A 22,787-nucleotide genomic window follows, 5' to 3' on the forward strand; every position below is an offset into this window, starting at 1 on the left:
ATTTATGATAAAAACCCTGCAGAAAGTAGGCATAGAGGGAACTTTCCTCAACATAATAAAGGCCATATATGACAAACCCACAGCCAGCATCGTCCTCAATGGTGAAAAACTGAAACCATTTCCACTAAGATCAGGAACTAGACAAGGTTGCCCACTTTCACCACTCTTATTCAACCTAGTTTTGGAAGTTTTAGCCACAGCAATCAGAGAAGAAAAGGAAATAAAAGGAATCCAAATTGGAAAAGAAGAAGTAAAGCTGTCACTGTTTGCAGATGACATGATACTATACATAGAGAATCCTAAAGATGCTACCAGAAAACTACTAGAGTTAATCAATGAATTTGGTAAAGTTGCAGGATACAAAATTAATGCACAGAAATCTCTGGCATTCCTATATACTGATGATGAAAAATCTGAAAGTGAAATCAAGGAAACACTGCCATTTACCATTGCAACAAAAAGAATAAAATATCTAGGAATAAACCTACCTAAGGAGACAAAAGACCTGTATGCAGAAAATTATAAGACACTGATGAAAGAAATTAAAGATGATACAAATAGATGGAGAGATGTACCATGTTCTTGGATTGGAAGAATCAACATTGTGAAAATGACTCTACTACCCAAAGCAATCTACAGGTTCAATGCAATCCCTATCAAACTACCACTGGCATTTTTCACAGAACTAGAACAAAAAATTTCACAATTTGTATGGAAACACAAAAGACCCCGAGTAGCCAAAGCAATCTTGAGAACGAAAAATGGAGCTGGAGGAATCAGGCTCCCTGACTTCAGACTATACTACAAAGCTACAGTAATCAAGACAGTATGGTACTGGCACAAAAACAGAAAGATAGATCAATGGAACAGGATAGAAAGCCCAGAGTTAAACCCACGGACATATGGTCACCTTATCTTTGATAAAGGAGGCAGGAATGTACAGTGGAGAAAGGACAGTCTCTTCAATAAGTGGTGCTGGGAAAACTGGATAGGGACATGTAAAAGTATGAGATTAGATCACTCCCTAACACCATACACAAAAATAAGCTCAAAATGGATTAAAGACCTAAATGTAAGGCCAGACACTATCAAACTCTTAGAGGAACACATAGGCAGAACACTCTATGACATAAATCACAGCAAGATCCTTTTGGACCCACCTCCTAGAGAAATGGAAATAAAGACAAAAATAAACACATGGGACCTAATGAAACTTAAAAGCTTTTGCACAGCAAAGGAAACCATAAACAAGACCAAAAGACAACCCTCAGAATGGGAGAAAATATTTGCAAATGAAGCAACTGACAAAGGATTAATCTCCAAAATTTATAAGCAGCTCATGCAGCTCAATAACAAAAAAACAAACAACCCAATCCAAAAATGGGCAGAAGACCTAAATAGACATTTCTCCACAGAAGATATACAGACTGCCAACAAACACATGAAAGGATGCTCAACATCTTTACTCATTAGAGAAATGCAAATCAAAACTACAATGAGATATCATCTCACACCAGTCAGAATGGCCATCATCAAAAAATCTAGAAACAATAAATGCTGGAGAGGGTGTGGAAAAAAGGGAACACTCTTGCACTGCTGGTGGGAATGTGAATTGGTACAGCCGCTATGGAGAACGGTATGGAGGTTCCTTAAAAAACTACAAATAGAACTACCATATGACCCAGCAATCCCACTACTGGGCATATACCCTGAGAAAACCATAATTCAAAAAGAGACATGTACCAAAATGTTCATAGCAGCCCTATTTACAATAGCCCGGAGATGGAAACAACCTAAGTGTCCATCATCGGATGAATGGATAAAGAAGATGTGGCACATATGTACAATGGAATATTACTCAGCCATAAAAAGAAATGAAATTGAGCTATTTGTAATGAGGTGGATAGACCTAGAGTCTGTCATACAGAGTGAAGTAAGTCAGAAAGAGAAAGACAAATACTGTATGCTAACACATATATATGGAATTTAAGAAAAAAAATGTCATGAAGAACATAGGGGTAAGACAGGAATAAAGACACAGACCTACTAGAGAATGGACTTGAGGATATGGGGAGGGGGAAGGGTAAGCTGTGACAAAGTGAAAGAGCGGCATGGACATATATACACTACCAAACGTGAGGTAGATAGCTAGTGGGAAGCAGCCGCATAGCACAGGGAGGTCAGCTCGGTACTTTGTGACCGCCTGGAGGGGTGGGATAGGGAGGGTGGGAGGGAGACGCAAAAGGGAGGGGTTATGGAAACATATGTATATGTATAACTGATTAAATTTGTTATAAAAAAAAAAAAAAAAAAATACATATTAAAACTCAAACACAATACTCTGTAATAGCCTATATGGGAGAAGAATCTAAAAAAGAGTGGATATATGTATATGTATAACTGATTCACTTTGCTGTACACCTGAAACTAACACTACATTGTAAATCAACTATACTCCAATAAAAATTTAAAAAAAAACTCAAACAAAACAAAAAGAAAAGTGAAAATATCCCAATGAGCAAAAAGCAGACAAAGGACATGAATAGGGATTCCACAGAAGAGGAAACACATATGGTCAATGAACTGAAGAGTTGCCCAATCTCATTAATAATCACAGATTACAAATCTAAGCCAGAGTAAGGTATCATTTTGTATCTACTCAGTAAGCAAAAATCAAGAAATCTAACAAAACATTTATTAGAGAGTATGGGAATCAGTAAGATTTCTTATGGAGTAATGTCAGCAACATGGCAGAATAGGAGGACCCAGCACACATCCTACCACAGGAACAAATATTTGGCAGGCATCCCATGGACAAAAGTGCCTTTATGGGAGCTTTGGGACCCAAATAAGAGGTTGTGAAACCCTGATGGAGCCCACAACTGAAGAGGGTCACCTGAAGAAGACAGGTCCACACACAGGCGGCAGACCCAGTGACTCTGGCCCTAGCCGGAGACCAGAAACAGGCCCAGCCTGCCGCAGACTCGGCTCTAGCCTCACTTGTCCACAGTCCTACTACCAGTCCCTTCTTTCAAGGGACCTAGGAGGAACCACACCCATCTGTCCCACTGGTAACAGGCCTGCTGGCCTAGGACCCAACTGCTGTCCCTGCAGCAGCTATGTGATCTGGCTCCAGCCCTGCTCTACTGTGGTCCAGAGGTCAGCCTGCCCACACAGGGACCAATCCAGTGACCCTACACGTGTACACTTAGGAACCCAGTAGAAGCCACACCCACCTGGCCTGCCAAATACAGTCATATTTTTTAAATATGAACATTTACACACTATAAATACAGAAATTTTACTTCTCTGAATATAACCAATGAAGATCTTGTAAATATATAGAAGGTAAGAGATCAAGAATTTTCACAGCAGAGGTGTTCATTATATTAAAAAACACAAACACATTAAATGTTCATAACAGGTGAATATCTAAGTTATGGTAAATCACAGTGAAATATTATGTAGTAGTGAGAACAGGTGACCTCCAACTCATGTGAAAATAAAAATAGTAGTAGAAAAATACTAAGTGAAATGAGTCCCAGAGGACTATAGATGGCATACTTTCAAGAGGACAAGGCTCTGGAAAAAAAAATTTTAATACGAAAATTAAGTAATATATTGTTTAGGCATATATGGCAAACATAAGCCTAGGAAAGTGGTTATATCAAGAGGAGAAAAAGACAGGATTGGGAATTAATAAAAAGATATATAGAAGTTATGGTTAATGTTCTAATTTTCACATCAGATGGTCATTTTATGTATGTTAATTTATTATAAATAACTAACTTAATTATAAAACAAATAAAAGTGGGCTATGATAAGTCAATAATAAAAGTGTGGCATGCACTAAGGATTCTGAGTATTCAACTTTGTATATCTAAAATACAGTAAAGGAAATATATACCTGTATATGTACATATAATGTTTATATGCACTAATAAATTATTTACAACAGCAGATATCTTTTGATTTCATTTGTAATTTTCTGAAAACTGGAAATGAGATGTTCTAATTATGTAAAATTTGATTCTTAATAGGCTTTCAGTTAATATTGTACAGTATTCTACAGTACGTTAGCAACAGAGAAACTCTATAATTGCCAATTATGTTCCATAAAACAATTTTTTTAATTGAAGTATAGTTGATTTACAATATTGTGCTAGTTTCAGGTGTACAGAAAAGTGATTCAAATATATATATATATATTCTTTTTTAGACTCTTTTCCCTTACAGGTTATTACAAAATATTGGGTATAGTTCCCTGTGCTATACAGTAGGTCCTTGTTGGTTATCTATTTTATATATAGTAATGTGTATGTGTTAATCGCAAACTCCTAATTTATCCCTCCTCCCCCTTTCCCCTTTGGTAACCATAAGTTTGTTTTCTATGTCTGTGGGTCTATTTCTGTTTTGTATATAAGTTCATTTGTATCATTTTTTTAGATTCCACATATAAGTGATACCATATGATATTTGTCTTTCTCTGTCTGACTTACTTCACTTAGTATGGTAATCTCTAGGTCCATCCATGTTGCTGCAAATGGCATTATTTCATTCTTTTTTATGGCTGAGTAATATTCCGTTGTATATATATGCCACATCTTCTTTATCCATGTATCTGTCAATGGACATTTAGGTTGCTTCCATGTCTTGGCTATCGTAAACAGTGCTGCAACGAACATAGGGGTGCATGTATCTCTTCAAATTATGGTTTATTCTGGATATATGCCCGGGAGTGGGATTGCAGGATCATATGGTAGCTCTATTTTTAGTTTTTTAAAGAATCTTAATACAAATATTCAATCAGGAAATAAAAATGATACCACTGGAAATTCCAGAAGAAACACATGTGATATCAGGTGAAACAATCAAGGTGTTAAATGAATAATTGAAAAGATGTAGCATACTATATTTCCCTCACTCCTAAGAAATTCTACTGAATTTCTATCTGCAAACCTTGAAAGGAACACATTTAAAATATAGTTAAAATTTTTTTGTTATGCTGTAGCTCTGTATCACTGGTTTTAAAAAAAAGTTAAAAGAAAGAAACCACTCCCCAAAATCTTTTTTTTTTTTTTTTTTTGGTACGTGGGCCTCTCACTGTTGTGGCCTCTCCCGTTGTGGAGCACAGGCTCCGGACGCGCAGGCTCAGCGGCCATGGCTCATGGGCCCAGCCGCTCCGCGGCATGTGGGATCTTCCCAGACCGGGGCACGAACCTGTGTCCCCTGCATCGGCAGGCGGACTCTCAACCACTGCGCCACCAGGGAAGCCCTCTCCCCAAAATCTTGATGCTAGAAAAATTAAAACTTCACAAGTATTACATAGAAGTAGGACAACTTTCAAAGACAAATTTTGGAGTTTCACTACCAGTAATGGAAGACCAGATAATCTGGACTAGTTTTCTTGCTGAAAGGAAATGGAAACTTTGGACAAAATTAAACAAAATCTGTGTAATGGCATCAAAGAACTCATAAGGCAGTGAAGACCTATGGGGACAGATCTCAGAAGGGAAGAAAACCCAGATTGGGTTTCTTGGATTTTGAGAGCTGCTTGTGTCCTAAGGATGTTTGCCCATCTTAACAGAAAAGTCTGAGATGCTGAGCAAAACTTTCGCTACATTCATGAGGCTAAGAGGACAAAAATTGGAAATCAAGGATCAACCAAGGGCAGAGAGGGGAGGGTCATCTGGCACACCATCCAGACATTGGGCTGGGACTGAAAGGTCTGACATCCTAGGAATAGTTAGGAATTACAAATAAAACAATTTTCATACAGACTGAAGGCCAGCTTTTAATTATTTCAACCCTGATTGTATAAACATTACCTGGAATTTCTAGTGTCCCTAACTACAGGCCGAACACAAATATAAATTCTCTCTTAGAGAAGATAAAATTATCATAATCCTTAAATTATATCCATAATTTTTGGTACATAATATCCAGAACTTAATGAAAATTATCAGGCAAAACAGGAGATACTAAGTGTCTAAACAACTTTAGACAACATGGTATGTCTAAAATGCAGGAGAAACAATATATTATAGAAATAGTCACAAAGGGGATCCTGAAGCGAGTGCATTAAGATAAATAGGTCTATATAATTAAGTAAATAGAAAAGAGCAAATAACTAAAACCGTAACAAAAATAAAGCAAATAGAAATCTGGAATCAGTATACTGGCTCCAACAATACTAAATATGGCTATAGAGAGAATTAGTGACCTAGAAGAAGGGTATAAACAAAATATCCAAGCTATGATCTGGAGGCAGAAAAGATGGAAGATACAGAAACAAATGTGCAAATAGCAAATGGTATACAGTGGAAAAGTTTTACAGACATGTATTTGGGGGCCAGAAGGAGAAAGAGAAAGCAAAATAGAAACAATATTTGAAGATTTGAAGATATATTGACTGAGAGGTGTCCAAAACTGATAAAAAAAATATTGTAACAGATTAAAAAAGTACTATGAACACTAAGCAGGATAATTACAAAGGAAATCACATATGGGCACATACTAGTAAATCTGCTGAAACCTACCAGCAGTGAGAAAATCTTTAAAATAGCCAGAGAAAAAAAGAATATACAGTCTTTTCAAGTACATAACATTAGTGAGCCAAACTGACCACTGATAAGTAGCACTTGATCAATTTTTTTTGCTGCCTTGATAAAGGTCAGAGTGTAAATACCCCTCTATCAGTTGTAGATATTCACTATGTGAGTCTACTTGACAACACCAGTCAAGAGTCTGATGTTCCCACAGACAAGCCAGGTAAGAATACCATCTTAGTCAGGGTTTGTCTGTGTAACATTTTATAATATGAATGCACAAGAGAAAGCCTAATCTTTCGCTTCTCCCTTATACCTTATTTTCACTTTGTCTCCAGCCAAAGCTTATCCATTTTCACAATTTTGACTATCAAAATCTACTTGGATTATTATAGTATTTCTTTATACTTAATAGCCTTGTATTCCTTAGGGTATCATCAAGGTCTTTTGAGAATCCCTATATGTTTCTCAAAAAAAAAATCTTTTTTCTGTTTTTTATATTCTTTTCTTCCTTCCCACAAGGAATGACTTAAATACCATCCAAAATGCTGCATGGAGTTGACATTTCAGTTGAAGATCAGTGGTGCTAATGGGTGGGAAAGAATCATAGGATAGGAGTGGTAACCCAAGTTCTTTAAGCCAACAATATCATAGAAATGGTACTGAACTAGGAATCAGGAAACCAGGTTCTATCTCTGGTTTTGATCCTAAGGAACTTTAGGCAAGTTTCTTAGCCTTTCTTGGCATATTTTCTTACCTATTGAAGGATCTCTTCAGTCCCCATAAATCCAAATAGTCTATGACATAATGCAAACCAATACATGCTTTTTAGCAAAAATATGTTATATATATTTCAGGATATCTTCCTCCAAACTTTACAGCCAAGGTTATAGCCTTCAATTCTAAAAGAAAAATTTTAAATAGATAGCGACTAAGTGCTAAAGATAGGAGTCAGTGACTATCCTAGTCTCCAACTAGTGTTTTCTAACGTGGTTGCCTGAACACATAAATAATATACACTTGCTATTTAACGGTACTTCTACTAAGTTTCTAAAGTCTTTGAAATTTATACCTTCAAAGGTAATCATTGCCTTTTTTCTCTCCCTCAGATACTCTATCAACATGGAAATAAAGGAAATTTTCGTCTATTAATTCTTCTAAGAACCTATGTCATTTGCATCTTAAAGATTTCGTTAAAATTTAATGGGTTTAACATGAGAATCAGATATCATGTTATTTTTTAATCTCTTCCTGGTTAGGCCTTTGCACTGTATTAGTGACATCTAATTATTTAAACTAAAAATTCAAAAATGTCTGTATTTGACAGATATTTCCATAGTTATACCATTACACAGACTGCTTATAAATTGTATGCTTAAATTGAATTGCTTGTAAATTATAATTTAACACAATCTGGAAAAAAATAGAAATATCATTTTGAAAGATTTTCCTCAAAGAGACATTCTTTTATGTAACAGTTCCAGTGTGTTTCCTTGACAACACTGTTGCCAAGAATGTCTCTTTGAGGCAATAAAGAATTTGTGGTAAATGATTGATGTCTATTTTAAAAATAGAAAATGTGAATATGCTATATGTAGTTAAACATGTCACTATAATCATACAACCAAGTATAGGTTGCCAACATACCAGTTAAAGCTATATTAAATGTTGTTTATTTTAAAAAATTAAATTCAACAAATATAAAACTTAAAAAATTAGATAAAATGATAAACTCCAGAATAAGCAGATGTACTAATGTTACAGGTGTTTTAAGAATAATTGATGTAGATGACAACCTTTTCCAAATGGCGACAAAATTTTCTTAAACTGAATTTGTCATTCATTGAGGCATTCATTCATTATTGAGCTATGAACTATACTAAGTGCTGAATTTTAATTGGTAAAGACCTCCTTGGAAAGTAATAACTGAATAGAGAAAGCAGCATCTACTCTGTGTGGTAAATAAGACAGAATCGACATTCTGTCTTCATCTCACACTTAACATATAAAGACAGAGACACTTCAAAAGGTTACTTAGTCCCTTCTGCCATAGGGTGAGGCAATCAATCTTCTAGATTATTTCCCAAGAAGCATTGTTCTATAACCTAATATTTAATCTAATATATGCAGTTGATGTTCCATTTTGGAGTCATGAAAAATAAAACACAGCTGAACTTTCCAATTGTAGGAGGAAATGTAGGAATAATATATTTTGTCTTTAGTTTTTTTTTTTTAAGCACATGCATTCTTAATCCACTACAGCTGGATGTTAACACCAAAATGACTACCCTTTAGTACACTTTTGCACCACTAAGACTGATCAGCTGATCCAACAAGTACAATGTGCAATGACCGTCACCCCAAATTAGAAAGCAGAACTTCTGAAGTGCATATAAAATGGCATAAGAGAAGATGACTCTGGCCTAAAATCACAGCTCTAAAATCACCTCAAACTGTAAACTGGTCAAGATGATGTAGCAACTTCACACTTCATTAACTCTTTCTACTCCAAAGAGATAGATAATGGGTAAAATATAACAAGAGAAAGGATGTGGATTTAAATATGTTAAAGACGTATTTATCAACTTAAAAGGAAACAGAAGTCCGGTTAATAAGCAGGAGTCAAAGCAGATTTTCTGTGTCCCAAATCTTGAAGCCAACAATAGATGCTGGGAGTAAGAGGAATTTTTTAAAGCCTCCACACAAAAATAAAGTGCTGAATCTCTAGCCCTAACTTTCACCCAATTGTGAGAGAGAGCTATAAAAAATTGCTACCAAATGTTGCCAGGAGCTATAGCTCATGCTGTGCTCTAGGCTTAGTGTAGCTGAACCCAATCTTTCAATGGCTTTTCAATCGACAGCTAAAGAACTTGGTTTGAAATGGAGCCAAAAGAACTGTTCAAGGTAACTGTAAGTCCTCTAAACAAGAAGACCGAGTCCAGGAGACCATTCATCAGCATCCATGAAACTGTGGCTAATGTGTCAGCTTGAAGGTGGAGTAAAATTGCAGTCTCTCCACAGTTCTTCAAAGTCACCTCTTTATTTAGCTTATATTCTACAATCTTGATTTATACTTACTAATATGTCACTTCCTAGTGTCCTTCAACTGAAAAATCAATGAATTTTTCTATTTTCACCCCAATTGCTGTCTATTATATCACAAGAACTCTATCTTTTTTTAAATAAGTAATACTATTACTTATTATTTTAGTTAAATCACTTCTAAAATGTTTACAGTATACCTGGCACTCTTTTTACAACTTTATAAATAGTCACTTATTTAAGTAATAAGGACCCTAATGTAAGACACAGGCATCACAGGGAACATCCTGGGCATAAGCCAGAGTAGGACACACAAAAGAACACCAGGTACTTGGAAGGTGGATGACTCACGGTTTCTACAAGTGTTTGTTAAGCATCTGCTATGTGCCAAGCACCCTATCAGGAAGTGGCCAAAACTATTTATCTGCATGGATAAAGAGTTACTACCAGAACCAGAGAGAGAAGGAACTCCAATCTGATGCTAGAACTCTCTACATATTTTTATATTTTCATCTATAATGAACTGAGCATTGTTCTCATTATTGGCTCAGTCATCTTCAAAAAAATCTTGTCAAAGTACTGAGTTCAAGAATCTTTCTAGGGATGGATGGATAGACAGGGGAGAGCAAGCTATATAGACATAGATATAGATAGAGGTATACAGATGTAGAGACTAGATAGATAGGTATAGACATATAGATATATAAAATACAGATTTTTTATATAGAGAGATTTTTATACAGATATGGATGGTTTCAACCTAACCTTTACATCAAGATGCTTATTCATGGGAAAAACAATGCAAGAGACAGTCTTACAGAAGACCGACAAAATTAAGCTTATTTCTGTCTGGTTTGCCTCATGTTATAAAATTTGCATTCCACTTGTAAAACAAGATGTGACTCTGATAACTATGAGAATTCCATGATAGAAGGCATTGTGTGGCAACATGAAAAACTGGTTTAGTTTTATCCTAAGTAACTGTGCTTTTTAACATTTTATGCTTTTCTGAAGGATGAAATCTCAAGTTACATAGAGAATAAATCATTGTCATTAGTTTTACAAGGAAATCTTCAATAGGAATTGTTTTACATAGTAATTTCCCCTTGATCATTAAAATATATTACAACTCTTCATAAATACGTCCATTTCACAAAGCACTTGAACACAAACCATCTCAAGAATCTTTTCATCAATCTGTACTTGACACAAATAGGAATAAAGTTTTCTTCAGTTCAACCCATTGTGGATAAGTTATATTCTATTGCCGTGCCTAGTTTTTCCCTTCCTCTGTCTATTATGGTTGGCCAGACCTTATATTTTACAACTGCATAGCATATTACATGATGCTGAGCCTCTAGCAAGTACATTCAATAATTGTCTCCATTACATATATGATCTACTAAACAATACTAGTCAGCAGTCTGTCATTATTTCTTATTCGACCATCAGATAACAAGTATTTATTGAGCACATAGTATGTCCCAGGTTATGAAGAGCCATAGATAAACAAAACAGTCATGGCCCCCGCCCTCACTGAGTTTGCAGACTAACTCTTAGGAAAAACTACGTCCCAAGGTAAATCTGTGATTCATTTCCTTGAATTAGTCCATTTCATCAAACAGCTAAAATTCCAAATTGTTTTCCCATAATACATATGCTCTCTTCAAAAACAAAACTACACAATCATTAATAGCAGTTGCTTTCATGGTTTAGGAGAAAACAAGTAATAAACATTACAAAACTGCTATATGATTACAAAAATAAATCTTCAAAGTATATATATAGACCCTGTTGAGGTCTTCTGGAGCCCAATAATGTTTTTGAAATCTTTTGATTATAATATATCTCCACTGTCATTAAAACTAAGAAATAATTGCCAAAATCTCCTGAGAGTTAAGATGAGTTATCATGACAACTTAATAAAACATGTCATTGTTTGACAAGTTTTACGATAGATAATCCCAAGACTTTGCCATGGTTGTACCTTTTACCTGAAAATTTAAAAAAATAAATCTTTTCTTCCCTGACAGAAAAGATTTTTTTGCTTGAAGCTACCCCAGAAACTGAGGGAAAGATGACATTGCATTCACTCCATGGTGTGGCTCTCAGAATACAATAGAAAGATAAGATCAAAACTTGAAGTTTCAAGTTGTGATCTTCTTCCTGGTAGAGCCAATGGCCTCTATAAACTCCTTGTTAGTGTATAGGCTGAGGGTACAAAACCCCCCAGCAGCACTAGCTCCTGCAGAGTAGCTAAGGGGAACCACACACATTCTAATTCAAAAATCAGGGTCAAAAAATACATTGACATTGCTAAAATGATCACTCTCAGTTGCGGAAGAGGATAAAAAGAAAGGAAGACATAGATGTTTAAAACCTTACAGACTGCCTATGCCTAAAAATGCAAATTGGTCTTTAGAAATAAATTCAGTTTTGAATACTTGACGTGTGCATTTCCCTTCGAACTTTTTAATCTGAGTGTTCTTCCTAATCATATGTTCATGAACAGTATCAAATTCCTCCAAAGTCTTTTTTTTGTTGCTAACAACCTATGCTGTATCTCCCCTTAACTACTGTTCATGCAACCCTTAGTGTGAGCCATGCCAAAAACATATGGCATCTCCTCCTATGAAGCAAGCAGTTGGCCACACAGCAAGAAAGTGCCAATTTCTTAAGTTTGACAGGTACCCTTCAGTCTGATTTCATCTCTGTAACGTAATTTGTTAAGCACATAACATCTTTTAGGCCATTTTGTCAATTTCAGCCTGCCCCTCATCTGCAACCAGCACCATCTCATACATACAGAAATATACTTCAAGAATTAAGAAATTCCAGCACTTTTAGTTTCCAAAAATCATATTCATATAATATTTTATATAAGTTTAACATCAAAGTTAATAAAATCCAATATAAGCCAAAGAAACTGTTTTTAAGATTCAAATACAAAGAAATGTCATTTAAAGTTTATTCTTTGTTTTCTATCTTGCAAGGCTTTAACCTTGGAAAGTACGTTGTAAATTCATTTTCCACTATTATTCTTTTCTGTATTACCATGAACTATTTTTTCTTGGGTCAATGTGAAATATCACTGTTCCTAGGGATTATCTTTTGAAGTGATCATCAGTAGCATTAGTCACAGTCACCAGGACATATTATAGTAGAAAGTTAAAAAGTATTTGATGTACTTTGTCATTTTCTAATATAGCAAGGGCAGCAATTGAATGTAATCATGTTATAACAAGGTGTATATATTGGACAACAGAACATTCTAATGGAATTAAATTTCCATTTTGTAAAGGCAATATATGAGATGAGTTGGGATAGATGAATGTTTAGAAACCATAAATAATCCTTTCAAACCATGACAAGTAATTTTACTTGCACACAAATGGATGATTTTTAAATGAACAGAGATTCACTTTTTGGCAAGTACTTTACAAAAGAGCTAGTTTACACCATCAAAAACTAGTCAATTGAATATAGAAATGGCCTTTACATTTTCCCATCTGAGAAAAGTCTTCCCAATCAATGAGAATACTTTTTTATCAAGCAAAGCTTCTATATTTCAATTCTCACAATTAACCATTTCCTATAAGTATACTTTCACATCAACACCCTAGCCCATGAAGGAAATGCAAAATAGGGAATAGAAAGGCTCAAAGAAGCAATACTACTAGGTACTCTTAATCTCATTCTCTCTAATATCTCCAGTCCCAATTCAGTAGACAGAGAAGGCACTCATCCTCACCAGGAAGAACAATGGCTAGATAACAAAGAAGACAAAGATCATTTGTATTTTGCTTGTTCATATCTCCCAACCTTCCCACTGTTCCAACACTCAACTTCATTGCCTTCCTTTGTTCTTCATTTATTCCAGACCTACTTATTAAGCACCTAGTATGTGTCAAGGATTTTCCTAAAAAGTGAGGACTCAAATATAACAAAAGCAAACATGGTCTGGGTACCCCTCATGGAATATGATCTAGCAGAGGAGATAGCCCTAAACTAATAAACATACAAATAGAGGTGAAATTATTACCATGATTAAGTGCCATGAAGGGAAGAGATGTGGTGTCATATCAGCTCATCACAGGAGGGCTTGCTGTGATCAGGGAGGAAAGGTAAGTTTTCTCTGAGGCAGCAAGCTTAAGTGGACATTTGAACTTGTTGGGAGTCGACAAACGTGGAAGGATGGGAGGGAGGACAGATGAAGCATCTCAGGCAGAAGGAACAGTATGTACTGAAGGAGAACAATCAGGGCACAGTTTAGTGAAAAAGCAGGCAGAGCTGGGGAGTGGAATGAGGCCTTACTGGGAAGAGGTGGGGTCTGATCATGTAGGGTCTTCAAGTTTATGTTAAGGGTTTGGATCTTTATCCTAAGAGCAATGAGAAGTCATCAAAAGATTTTCAAGCAAGGGGTCGGGGTGGTAATATTTGAAATGAATACTTTCACTAGAGCATGAGCAACAGAAAGGGGGAAGTGAGTAAAGAGAGAAGAAAAGTAGGGAGTAGGTCACATAGATGCCATTGGAGTGGTTCAGGAAAGAAGATGGTAGCTTCAACAGGACAATGGAAGTAATAATGATTCAGAGGTAGGGATATCTGTGGGAAATATTTAAGAGGAAAAACTTACAAAATTGGGGGATGGATCAAATATAGCATATAAGGGCTATAAGAGGTATTAAGCTTTCTGGCTTTGGTAATGTGTGGAATATGGCATTACTTACTGAGAAAGATAACAGGAGGGAAGGACTAGGTTTGATGAGGGATTCAGGAAATAGGAAGAAGGACAATGTAAGAGTTGATCTGGACACAAATTTCAGGTGTCACTTAGGTGAAACTGTCAAGAAGACAATTGGGGAGATGGGTCTGGAGTAGAGGGAAGAGGTCTGGCTGAAACTGCTAATTTGCAAGTCTTCTGCACACTGGTGAGAATTGAGCCTTGAATGTGGATTAGATTTGCCCAAGGCAAGAGTCCCGAGGGGGAAAAAGAGAGCCTAGAAACCAGCTTTGAGAAAACTCAAGATTTAGTAGGTTGACAGATCAGAATCAGCCTGCAAAAGTGGCTTTTCTCTCTTTGGCTGCCTTCTTGAAACCATATGACTTAAAAGGCCAAACAGTAGGAGCCTAGGGAAAAGAGCATTTAAAGAATGGTGGAGAGATAATACACAATGAAAGCTAGTGAAAGGTCAAGGAAGATGAGTGTTGACAAATGTCTCCTGGGGAAGGTCATTTTTGAATATGTGACAGCTGTATTGATGGAGTAATATGGAAGCCAAACCAGAGTACACAGAAGGATGAATCGGAGATAAACAAAGAGGCTCTTGAAAAGTCTGCTGTTACTAGCCTTCTGGACTCAAACTTGGGCCAGCCCCTCCAGCCCTGGTGTTCCTGAAGCTGCACAGGGCTCTAACAAGGCTCCACCTTCACCTTAGTGCACACATTTGGCCTTGGTTGATGTGCTGCTAGAATTAGAAGCCAGCTCTAACTTTACATTGTAATCCAGTGTGCCTCAAATTTTAGGCATTCATATACAACTGCCACAATTACTGTCATGTGCATGTACCTCCTATGCTATCATTTACTTAGAATGTTTCTTTAAATTGGGCCACTTTAAAACATAAATTAATTTATCATTAAAGGATAATATATGCTAAGACCACAGGAAAAACTGTCATTTATCATAAATGGATGGTTACTGTAAATAAATTTTAAAAACAGAGAAAACAAAATGTTAAGTTCAGCTAGATACTTCAGCTCATTGAAGACTCTGAACCTGACATATAAATGAACAAAAGGTGAGAGGTGCTGTTTAGCAAGAGAGTTGTTAAAAATATACTCACCCCCAAACATAGTTGAATGTTTTTATTAGATGATGGGATTATTCCTTGCACAAGTTCTAAAACTGTGGTGTTTTCAGTGCACAAATTCAGAGGTATAGAAAAAAAAAATGTGACCTTCTGTCCCAGCTTGATTTATACTGTCCTGTCTCATAATTGTCATGAGAACTACTTAGAATCTTCTCCTGGTAAGGTTACTCATAGAGTTAATATTTGCCACAGCCTGCAGTTAGTTATCCTTAGGGTCAAATCTAAAGAACTTAACATCATAATAGAAAGTGTCAGTTCATTCAAGAAACATTTAGTGAGCCATGTACTGCCCCAGGTGCTGGGATTCAGGCATGAATAAAACAAACTATCATCCAGGAGTTTAGTACCAAGAGGGGAGATGCACATGTAAACAAGTCATAATTTAGAATCAAAAGCACAACAATGAAGTTTAGAAAAGGAAGTGGTTAACTATTTAACTATCTGGGGAGATGGGCAGGTCATCAGGAAAGTCTTTCTGGAAGAGATTCACCCACACACTTCAGACTATCTTTGCTTATTATGTACTGAGAATTTTTAACTGAGTCAGTGCCTACAGCTACTGGATCTATTTTTCATAAATTCCTTACTTATTACTTATATGAGGTTTACTTTATTCAATCTTAAAGGATATTTCACATTAATTAGTAGTTTAATTTTTCTCCTGTGGGAGATGGAGTTTTCAATTATCAAGGAAGCATGACCTGGCTAAAAGAGCACCACATCGCAAGTCAGGAAACCCATGAACTCAGTTCATCCTGCTTGTTATCCCTGTAACCTTGGAAAACCAAAATTTCTGAACTTCAGTTTCTTCTTTCATAAAGTATGGATAATAAAAGCTGAAATTCTGTGATTTACAGTAGGCTAGAATTTCTATTTTTCTATTTTCTATTTTCTAACTTCTATTTTTCAGGACAAATCACTGTGAAACGTAAAAATATTTTAGAGGGATAATTTAATTAAAAGTAAGTTGATTCTAAATTATTAAATGATATCAGACATATGACATCCAATATAACTGGTCTGAGGAAAGAATTCAACCCAAATTTATTTCAGTTAATTCTGGGGGAGAAATTTCTTTAACTATGACAAGAGATTAAAAACATATCATTTAATAAATAGTCTTTCTGAAAAGCAAGCTACATAAATAATACATGGAATCTGATTCCCTTTATTGTAAAATAAAACAAACCTTTATAACTACATTTGATTCAAAATGTATTGAAAAAGTCCACTAAGCTATATTCCAAACTATTGACAGTGGTTCTATATAAGGAGGTCAGTGGGTAGGAAAGGGAGGATTACATATGGCAAAGGTCAGCTGATGAGGAGGAAGTGAAGATTAAAGTGGGCAAGAGATAAAGGCAGTGTTAACTTTTTGTTCTATATAATTCTGTGTTGCTTGAATTTTTATAGTGAGAATTATTTATGTCTCATTTAGTTAAAGAAGACACATTATAAATAATGAGGCTTTTGGATTCAAGGAGACGGACTAAGCTTCCACATTTCATTGAAGAAATAACATCATAAACATAGTAAATGGGCTAGAAAGGCATAGATGGCAGAGTAGGAAGACCCTGAGCTCACCTCATCTCATAGGAGCACCTAAATTACAGCTATTTACAGAGCAACTGTTGATGAGAAAGACTGGACAACTAGCAAAAAAGATCTTCTACAGCTAAAGATTTAAAGAAGGAACCACAATCAAGATAGATAGGAGGGGTGGAGTCATGGTATAGTCAAGACCCATACCCCAGGTGGGTGACCCACAAAGGAGTGGATAATCATAATTGTAGAAGTTCTCCCCAAGGAGCAAGGGGTCCAAGCCCCATATCAGGTTCCCCAACTCAGGGGTCCTGCACCAGGAAGACAAGCCCCCAGAATGTTTGGCTTTGAAGGTCAAAGGGGCTTACTTTTGGGAGAGGCAGTGGGCAGTGGGAAATAGAGGTTCCACTCTTAAAGGGCGCATACAAAATCTCACATGCTCCCAAACCCAGGGAAGAAGCAGTAATTTGAAAGAAGCCTAGGTCAGACTTACCTGCTGATCTTACAGAGTCTCCCAGAGAGGCAAGGGGCCAGTGGAGTTCACACTGGGGACATAAACACTGGCAGCAGCTATTTTTGGAAGCTTGTTCTACCACAAGGACACTGTTGATGGCAAGAGCCATCTTGGAATCCTTTCCTCTAGCTTATTAATGAAGGAACCTGACTTTGGACACCAGCCTGTGGGCACCAGTACTGGGATGCCTCAGGCCAAGCAGCTAGCTGGGCATGGACACAGCCCCACCCACCAGCAGGCTGACTTCCTTAAGACCCCCTGAGCCCACAGCCAACCCAAGACCTGGCTCCGTCCACCAGAGGGCCTAGGACCTGGCCCCACACACCAGTGTGCAAGCACTAGACCCAGGAGCCCCCATTGCCCCATAGCCAGCTGTTGAGACCTGGTCCCACCCACCAGCAGGCCAAAAGCAACTCCTGGATCCCCAGGAAGCCACAGCCAGAGACCCCAGGACCCAGCTTGGCCCACCAGTGTGCTGGCAATAGCCCCAGGACCAGCCTCACCCACCAGTGGGAAGGCACCAGCCCAAGGACAATCTGGGACCCAGCCCTACCCAACAGGTGGCCAACACCAGCTCCGGGACCCCCAGGTCCTGCAGCCAGAGACACCCAGACTTAACTCCACCCACCACTGGGCAGGCATCAGCCCCAGGACCCCCCCCAACCCCACAGCCTCCCATGTCAGTACCCAGCCCTTCCCACCAGCAGGCCAACACCAGCTCTAGGACACTTTGGGTCCCTCAGCCACCACCATAGAATCAAGACCCATCCATGAGCGGGTCAACACCAGCTTCAGAACATCCCAAACCCTACAGCCAGACAGGTCAGGAACCAGCCCCACCTACCAGGGTGATACTAGATCCAGGACACCCAACCCTGCTATCACCCACCCCAAAAGTGGCTCCCACCACTGGGCCAAAACTAGTCCCACAATCCCCCAGTGATCCATAGCCAGCTGCCTCCAGACTCAGCCCCACCCAATAGTGATGGGCAGCCTCCATCCAAGGCAGGGCCTGGCAATCAACCAAACCAGGGGACAGACACACCTTCCAGACTGCCCACAGTAGTCAGCCTGCCACAACAGAAGGACTCATGCAGCCCACATGTGGAGCACCCCTAGAGCATACATAGCTTTGTTGACCAAAGGGGAGTGTGCTGCTGGGACACATAGGACATCTCCTACAAAAGGCCACTTCTCCAAGGTCGAGAAACACAAACAACCTGCCAAATACATAGAAATAAAAACAGCAAATTAGGCAAAATGAGGTGACAAAGGAATATGTTTCAAATGAAGGAACAAGATAAAAGCCCAGAAGAAGATAAACACACACACACCACACCACACACACACACACACACACACAATAGAATATTACTAAGCTATTAAAAAAATAAAATCCTGTCATATGCAACAACATGGATTATCCTAGAGGGTATTATGCTACATGAAATAAGTCAGAGAAAAACAAATACTGTATGATTTCACTTATATGTGGAATCTAAAAAGCAAAACAAATGAACAAACATAACAAAACAAAACAAGAGTTACAGATACAGAGAATAAAGAGGTGGTTGCCAGAAGGTGGGGGTAGAGGAAGAAAAGAAATAGGCGAGGGAGACTAAGAGGTACAAACTTCCAGTTGCAAAATAAACAAGTCACAGGTATGAAATGTACAGTGTGAGGAATAAAATAAATAATTATGTAGTATCTTTGTATGGTGATAGATCGTAACTAGACTTATAGTGGTGATCATTTTGAAATATGCAGACATTTCAAATCACTCTGTTGTGTGACAGGAACTAACATAGTGTTTTAGGTCAATTATACTTCAAAAACAAATACACATAGAAAAAGAGATCAGATTTGTGGTTACCAGAGGCAGGGGGTGGGGGGAAGGGGAAATTGGAGGAAGGGGGTCAAAAGGTACAACGTGATAAATAGAGTTAACATTGCTGTATGTTACGTATGAAAGTTGTTGAAGAGAGTAAATCCTAAGAGCTATCATCACACAAAAAAAGTTTTTTCTATTTCTTTAATTTTGTATCTATATGAGACAAGGGATGTTCACTAAACTTAATGTGATAATTATTTCATGATGTATATAAGTGAAGTCATTATGTGGTACACTTTAAACTTATACAGTGCTGTATGTCAATTCTATCTCAATAAGAAAATAAAGCAACAGATGGATAGATGCTAAATGAATAGAACAATAACAATGCAAAGAATGGGGCATGGTTATCACTCAACAAGGATTTCAGCAAATTTCTGGGAGACAAAGTAGATTCAAGTAAGTTGATAGTATAAGTCCAAGCCTGAAGACAGAAGAAGACCAAAGTCCCAGCTCAAAGACAGTCAGGCAGAGAGAAATAATTATTTTCTACTCAACCTTTTATTCTATTCAGGCCTTTAGTGGATTGGATGAGGCCCACCCACATTGGGGAGGGCAATGTGCTTCACTGGTGACAGATTCAAATGCTAATCTCACTTGGAAACACCCTCACAGACACATTTAGAAATAATGTTTTACCAAATATTTGGGCATTTCATGTCCCAGTCAAATTGACACATAAAATTAACAATCACACTATTTAAGGAATGTCCAGGAAAAACCCAAAGACAATAGGGGAGACAAAAACAAGGATACCAGAGGAAATTTTAGCCTCTGACACCACAGTCACAGCAAACAGCAAACACAGCCTAACTTCTAGCCAGATAAGCATAAAACATTCCACTAACGGCCTATATACCTAAGTTCTTTTACCCAGTACATCATGTCTGGCTTTCAACCAAAAATTATAAAGCGTACTAAAAGGCAAAAATAAACAAACAAAAAAACACCATAGCTTGAAGAAATGGAGCAAACATCAGAACCAGAATCAGATATGGCAGAGATTTTGGAATTATCAGACCAGGAATTTAGAATAACTATGATTAATATAGCAGGTTCTAGTGGGAAAAAATGGGAAACATGCAAGAACAGGTGGGTAATGTAAGCAGAGATGGAAACACTAAGAAAAGAAAATGATAGAAATAACACTGTAACAGAAATAAAGAATGTCTTTGGATGGGTTCATCAGTAGATTGGACACAGACAAGGAAAAAAATCAGTGAACCTTAAGATATGTCAGTAGAAACTTTCAAACTTGAGTGTAAATTAAAATTTTAAAAAGGAATTTAAAAGATGGAACAGAATGTTCCAGAACTGTGTCACAATTACAAAAGGTGTCACATATGTAGAGTAGGAATTTCAGAAGGAAAAGAAAAGGTGAAAGAAACAGAAGAAATAGTTGAAGTGATAATGGCTAAGAATTTTCCAAAACAGGCACCAAACCACATATCCAACTCAGAGAACACCAAGCAGGATAAATACAAAAAAAAAAAAAAAAAAAAAAAAGTACACCTGGCAATCTCATATTCAAACTGCATACAAACAAAGACAAAAAGAAAATCTTAGAGAAAGGATAACAAACGAAAAAAATCTAGGAAAATAAAAATTATACAGACGAATCATAACTTCAAAGCATAGGAAACTAAAATGTGCATGATTTTGAGAGATTGCTAAGGTATAAGAAAAAAATACTCCACTTGGCCTTGATGCTACATTCGCTCTCAAGTGTCACAGGGTAATGGCATTTGACCCACAGAGAAGGAAATGGAAACATATTAACATAGCCATAACGATGAAAAGACTTTTCACTGATTTTCAGATTCAAGAATTAACCTATAGAAATGAACAAGATTAATTATGGTTACAGTATAAATTGTAAATGTTTTCGATATGAAAAAATGTAAAAGTAGAGGTATAGCTCTCAGAAATTGACAATGGAAAGAGCAATTATGTAAAAAAGTTACCAGCACAAAAACATCTATCTTACAGGGCAGGGATTCAAAGGAGACTATGGAAAGAGGATACATAAAAAATATATAGATGCATAAAACAATAGATAGGTAGAGGGACAGATAGAGAGATGATAGACAGATAGATGACAGATAGATAGATATGATTGGAAGTTAGAGGAACTAATAGAATGTTTTTATGTATGATTACTTAGAAGAAATGGAAAGAAGAGAAAGGAGCAAAGAGGCAGGAGTTGTACAAGAGAGATAAATTCTTCCCCTTAGGAATGTAGATAATGTCAGTAACTATTCTCAGTCATAAATCAAAAAGTAAAGGAAGAAGCATATTATTTAGAATTATGGCAATGACTAGGAGAACTAAAAACAAAAACAATTAAAATAAGGTAGTTGCCTCTGGTGAGGACTGGGGATAACGTAGAGTAAGGGCAAAAAAAACTTATCTATTATGAACTATTCTGCCTTTTTATTTTTTAACATAGACCATATACTTCTCTGATAAAAGTAAAACTTTAATGACTTTAAAAAGAAAGGTTTAAAATAAAATTTAAACCTTTAATAGCGTAAAAATCCTTTCATGAGAAACCCAGTCAAGGTGCTTTTAAATGGACTTCATTCATCTAAGCTAGCAGCATAGAACCCTACCAGAGAGGGTGATGTCTCTAGGTAGTTGGCCTTTTTACCGGAACTTCAGATACCCAAAGAAGGTAAAATAAACTTGACATATCCCTTAGCACAGTATGTTGACTACTAAAAGAAAAAAAAAAAAAAAAAAAAGAAAGAAAAGAAAAGCTGCCTGTAAAGTAGTGAGAGAAGATGTCCCACAGCAAAAACACTTCTCAACAAAGGACACTAAGAGAGGAAAGATTAATACTGGATTTTGCCAATCGGGATGAATAAAAACTAAGGAGGGAAAAAGAAACCTAGAGATATGCGTATAGGATTGGATTGTGGATTGTGCTACAACTGAAGCAGATATTTGGGTGTCAAGAATGGGAACATAGGGTTTCCCTGGTGGCACAGTGGTTGACAGTCTGCCTGCCGATGCAGGGGACACGGGTTCGTGCCCCGGTCCGGGAAGATCCCACATGCCACGGAGCGGCTGGGCCCGTGAGCCATGGCCGCTGAGCCTACGTGTCCGGAGCCTGTGCTCCACAACGGGAGAGGCCACAACAGTGAGAGGCCCGTGTACCGCGAAAAAAAAAAAAAAGTTATGAAAGTATCAGTTATGAAAATTGTCATCCGGGAGCAGGTTCCTTCTTCCCATGCTGTGGTTGACTACTGTGTGTCTATCCCTGCTGGGAGCTGAATAACTGAGGCATGGAGGACAACGAATGGAAGGAGGTCATGACAACAGCAGCCAGCTTGAAATACCACCAGAATAACTAATCAACATCTATTAGTAAATTC

The 22,787-nt window shown here is 37.2% G+C and overlaps 1 protein-coding gene across 17 annotated transcripts in view; it reads right to left on the reverse strand.

The window, feature by feature from the left end:
* Positions 1-22,787, reverse strand: part of LOC309804101 (zinc finger protein 226-like) — a 439,178-nt gene that overhangs the window by 203,934 nt on the left and 212,457 nt on the right. The window contains exon 12 of one of the 17 annotated variants that reach the window (XR_014294074.1): positions 4,311-4,672. The exons of the other annotated variants lie outside the window; for them this stretch is intronic. The gene's annotated coding sequence lies outside the window, so the exon portion shown is untranslated. Of the gene's footprint in view, positions 1-4,310; positions 4,673-22,787 lie in introns of those variants that run through there. 17 annotated transcript variants of the gene reach the window in all.

Source organism: Mesoplodon mirus (assembly GCF_964341445.2).
Source record: "Mesoplodon mirus genome assembly, chromosome: 5".
Taxonomy (NCBI): domain Eukaryota; kingdom Metazoa; phylum Chordata; class Mammalia; order Artiodactyla; family Ziphiidae; genus Mesoplodon; species Mesoplodon mirus.